This window comes from Mastomys coucha, unplaced genomic scaffold (genome assembly GCF_008632895.1).
Source record: "Mastomys coucha isolate ucsf_1 unplaced genomic scaffold, UCSF_Mcou_1 pScaffold17, whole genome shotgun sequence".
In the NCBI taxonomy this organism is placed as follows: Eukaryota; Metazoa; Chordata; class Mammalia; order Rodentia; family Muridae; genus Mastomys; species Mastomys coucha.
In genome coordinates, this window is record NW_022196899.1 from 26,349,573 (window position 1) to 26,355,056 (window position 5,484).

General features: G+C 45.3%; 1 non-coding gene across 1 annotated transcript; it reads right to left on the reverse strand.

Annotated features, from left to right (window-relative positions):
- Nucleotides 1–4,813: 4,813 nt before the first annotated feature.
- Nucleotides 4,814–4,983, reverse strand: LOC116095156. Its single transcript, XR_004120479.1, has one exon. It is a non-coding gene; the product is annotated as a U1 spliceosomal RNA (small nuclear RNA).
- Nucleotides 4,984–5,484: the final 501 nt, after the last annotated feature.

The following is a 5,484-nucleotide window of genomic DNA, read 5'->3' on the forward strand; positions in this document are numbered from 1 at the left end:
ACCTCATGAATTGCATTGGTGCCCTCACCTTCTCAATTTTCATTCTTCGTTTTTGAGAAAAGATCTCATACTTCCAAGCTGGCCTTGAACTCACTTTGTAGAGGAGGCTGGCTTTACACTGATGATCCTCCTGCCTCTACCCCCTCACATGCTGGGATGACAGCAGTGTCTCACCTGCCCAGCGGGATTAGTTCCCTTCTAAAAGAAGCAGCAGGGAGTTAGTTTTTCCTTTATACTGTGTGAGGGCTTTATATACTATACTAGTGCAAGGCTGTCTTCTATGAATCATAAAGTAGGCCAGATGCTGAAACTGCCACTGCTTCCATCCAGGTTTGGAACTAGAAGAAAGTAATTTCTGGGGTTGATGTGCTACCCAGCCTGTAGTGTTTTGTCTTAGCAACTTGAGTGGATAAAGACAATGGATTGAGCTGCCCTGTGTTCTACAACTGCACTGACCACATGTGACTACCTAGCATTTGACAAGTGACTATAGTGGACTGAGGGAATGGTTCTAATTAGATTAGTGTCTTATGACTAGTAACTACTACAGTAGCAAATCTTGGTTGTCAACTTGACTACATCTGGAATCAATTAAAACCCAAGATGCTCGGTGTGCCATACACATATGCACACACAGTATGTGTATTCAATCTATTAGTCCTGTTCCTTAAGATAACCCTGCCTAATACAAATACTACGTTCATTTTGTGGCCTATCGCTTTGGAAGAACATGGTCTACAGAACACCTAGGTAAGACACATGTGCAAAAATCTTTGAGGAACATAGATATGGGAGCTTTTGACATGAGTGGCATGAAGCCACATTTTAGAGTGAGCCCTTCCTATCAATGCCCTTCCACAATATTACTTATTAAGACTGTCATCTCTTGGGAGGCAGAGGCAGGCGGGTTTCTGAGTTCAAGGCCAACCTGATCTACAGAGTGAGTTCCAGGACAGCCAAGCTACACAGAGAAACCCTGTCTCGAAAAAAACAAACAAACAAAACAAAACAAACAAACAAACAAAAAGACTGTTATCTCAGGACTTAGAGACCAAACCACATGGGATGGTTTCTATATGAAATTATTTCCCATAGGCTTCTGTGTCAAATACCTGCAGGCTCTATTTTGGAAGGCCATGGAAACTTTAGAAGGCAGAGCAACTGAGAAAACACAAGATGTTGACCTCTTACCTCCTCAGACACACATGCACACATACAGACATATAATCCTGTGCTTGTGTGAATGAACACACAAAACATACATTCACATATACCTCTCCACCCGGACACACATACCTATGGGTTAAAATGGTGGCCTACGTCTGGCCTGCCACAGGACTAGGGTCGCTCATGGAGGCGAAAAGTTTAACTGCAAACTGCAGGACCCTGCTCTGAGGGTGGGGAGGTGCAGTCTGAGGTCCTGAAGAAATGCTAGAGTTGGCTTGGGGGTCCCAGCCCACAGGGAGACCAGTAATAGCAGGTTCTAGCTCTTGGGCACCACAGACACCGCTGGATGCCGAGCAAGAGCTGAGAATGGAGTGTGGGCCCGTGGGCTCGCTCTGGCTTGGGACTGAAGGGAAGAGGGGCAGGAGAGCTCAGCTGGTTCTCGAGGGGATGACAGTGTCCTAGGCTTGGGTGGTTGCTTGGAGCTGTGAAAGTTGTGACTGAAAGCGCTGAGAGGCCTCTTACGTGAGATTAGATGCAGCTCCTTAGAGGAAGAGCTACTCGATTGCTCCAGCACTGCGGATCCTGCAGGGAAGAGGCAGTTCATGGTTTTAAGGAGTTTACTGTAGAAAGGCAAAAGAAAGAGGGAGAGAGTAGGGAAGTAGTGGACAGCCATGGCCATGTGGAGAGAGCGGGGAAGGGAATGTGGAGAGAGGGGGAGCAAGAGGGCAAGAGAGTGAAAGGCTGGAGAATTTTAGAATTTTAAAATAAAAGCATTAATAGAAATGTATCAGTAGAAATGTATAATGTATAACCTTTACCTAAAAGGGCATAGAAAGCCTCTGTAACCAGCCAAGAATGTAGACTAGCCAGTTCCAGGAACCTGGCTAACTCAGAGCCTCAGGGCTCTGGTTCCCGAGACCTGCCCCTCCTGACTGATCCACTATGAGGGCGGGACTAGGAATGAAGCTCTCCACCCTGCCGAGGCTCTCCACCCCATAGACCGGTAGATGAAGATTACATTCCTAGAATGAATATGTTCCCCTCCCTAACTGACTGAATACCTTGGGTTAGAATTCCCCCTCATTCCCCCTGGTTTATGGTTTTTCCCTTTAAATACCCCTTACTCCTGTGCTCTGGGTCAAACTCCTCTGGCCTGCAAGGTTACGGGTTTGACCCCGGTACCGGCCTATCCCAAATAAACCTCGTGCGCTTGCAGCAAGATTGGTCTCTCGTGAGTTATTGGGTGGTCGTGTCATCCCGAGACTTGAGTGAGGCTCTCCCAAGCTCTGGGGGTCTTTCAAGAGAAAGGCAAGAGTAAGAGATTGAGGAGGGGGCAAACAGCCCCTTTTATAGTGAGCTGGCCTACCTGGCTATTGCTAGGTAACTGTGGGGGTGGAGCCCAGACAGAATACCAGGAGCTTGGGGTGTTGCCCTACATGACTGATGGCTACAGAATTATGGAGCTAGGGCCTTGTGTCAGGAGCCTGGTGTCTGGGAGCATGGTAAACAGGCCTTCTGTCCCTTGCAGGAACACCTAAGGGGTCTCTGGGGTTTAAATCTAGCTCAACCAGAAAACAGGCTGCCTTTCACAGTCCCACACATATCACACAACACAAATGTCTACTTTAAAACTTCTTCATCACATCTTCTCAGAAATGTGTTAGTTTGAATGAGAATGGCCCCTGTAGGATCATATATTCAAATTCTGGTCCCCAGTTAATGGAAATTTTAGGGAAGGATTAGGAGGTGTGGCCTTGTTAGAAGAGGTATGTTATTGTCTGAAGGTTTTAAAAGCCTGTGCCAGGCCTAGTGTCTTTCTCTTTCTGCCTGTAGCTTGTGGGTCTTATGTGAGCTCTCAGCTCCTCCAGCACCATGCTTGACTCACTGATGCTATGCTACCCACCATGATGGACTGTTTTAGTCAGTGTTTATTGCTCTGAAGAAACACCATGACCAAGGTAATGCTTACAAAAGCTAACATTTAATTGGGGATAGCTAACAGTTTCTGAAGTTTTTAGTCCGTTATCATCAGTGGCAGGAAGCATGGCAACTTGCAAGCAGACACGGTGCTGGAAGAGACGGGAGTTCTAGATCAGCAAGGAGAGACTGTGTTCCACACTGAGCAGAGCTTAGGCATAGAAGATCTCAAAGCCCACCCTTATAGTGGCACACTTCCTCCAGTAAGGCCACACTGACTTGAACAAGGCCACACCTCCTAGTGATGCCATTGCCTGTGGGCTAAACATCCTAATATATGAATCTATGGGGGCCAAACCTACTAAAACCACCACATGGGCTAACCCCCTGAAACTGCAAGCAACCCCTTAAATACATGCTTTCCTTTATAAGTTGCCTTGGTCATTGTATCTCTTCACAGCAATGGAGCAGTGACTACGACAGTAAAAGTGTAACCTAGCATTGCATTCATGTGTGCAAATGAGTTTCAATGCTATCGTTAAATGGATGAATGGGTTACTGTGTATTGAATAATAACATCTTCCTGGGATATAGAATTGCTGACCCCAGAAAAGGAGGAGGAGAGAATTCCACTTTGAAATAACCCTTTTCCAAGTCTTCTGAACCTTCTTGATTGAATTTTGACAGTAAAAGATGTATTTTGATGAATCCCTTATAGATCACTTAGGACAGTTAGCCAGTCATTAACTATCAGGAGATGCCGTTTCAGTGCCAGGAGCTGCCCTGGGCTATTTCTACACTCTGAAGTGTCAGTCTACTATATGAAAGCCAGTGTGACACTCCAGTATAGATACAGTCTGACCCTCATAGGCACGTGAGCTGTGTGTTCAGTTCTCTGAATCCTTATGGTGACTCGCTCAAACCCCCTTCCTGGTTTCCATGCCATCTTTGTAGCTCTGCAGCTCAGATCACTCAGTTACCTTTTAAGAACTTAGTTCTGGCAGAGTGCCCCCATAAAGATGGCCCATACATCTAGTAGTCTCAGTCTCCAGGTTCCACCTGGCTCACTTTCCTCCTTCATTTTCAGCTTCCTCAGCAAAGGGAAAGATGAGCCATAATGACTTTTTTACACAGGTGAAAATACTGAGGGGCACTCACAACACAGCCTGTGGAGTGATGAGGAGGATGGGACCGAGGGGAACAGAGAGGTGGCTCAACATTTTTGGGCGTGTTCTGCTCTTCCAGAGGATCTGAGCTTGCTTCCCAGCACTCATGCCAGGGGGCTTGCCTGTAATTCCAGCTCCAGGCAATCCGATGCCTCTGCTTTCTGAAGGCTCCTGCACTCATGTACACATATACACACATATGTATAACACATAGTTAAAAATAAGTAAAATAAACTCTTTAAAAGAGCATGTATCACGGGGCAAGTTAAATCACAATTCTGTATATTGTACTTCTCAGTAAAGTAGAGATGGCACTGTTCATCCACTGGAAGAAGACATTGAGAGTTTGCTAGTACCCAAACAGACACACACAAGACTACAAAATAAGAAGTTCGTAACTAAAGCGATGCCACCAGAAATGGAGTATCTGGGCTGTCGTGTGACTTAGTGGTACACTGCTTGCCTGGCAGGTGTGAGGCCCTGCATCTCCCGCATGAGAAAAGGATTTGAACTGCAGAACTAAATTTTCCTTTTCTTTTCTTTTCTCTTCTTTTCTTTTCTTTCAGGGGAGAGCGCCAACACAGTCCCCCACTACCACAAATTATGCAGTCGAGCTTCCTGCATTTGGGAAAATCGCAGGGGTCAGCACATCCGGAGTGCAATGGGTGAGCCTTGCCCTGGGAAAACCACCTTCATGAACATGATCATGGTATCTCCCCTGCCAGGTAAGTATGAGAGAACTAAAATTTTCTAATACTAGATGAAACTTACATTAAAACAAAATGAACCACACCAAAATGTGAAGGAGTTTCTCCTCAACTTTAAGGATTTGTTAATTGATCTCCCACATAAAAATGTGTTTGTGGTCTGGCAAGATGGTGCAGAGGGTAAAAACATTTGTCATGCAGGCCCAATGACCTGAATTCAATGCCAAGAACATGAAATGAAAGATAAGAACTGTAAGTCATTTTCTGACTTCCACATATGCACCATGGCACGTGTGTACCTGTGGTCATAAAAATACATCATAAACTCATATATGATAATAAATTACACACACATACACATATATACATGTTAAATGTATAATGTTGGAAGCCTTTATAAAAATACAACACTTAGAATTGGTGTCATATAACTGATCTTTCTAGGAAGAAATATATCAATTAACAATGCTGGTTGGGGGAGTGGCAGCCCACACCTTTAATCCCAGCACTTGGGAGGCAGAGGCAGG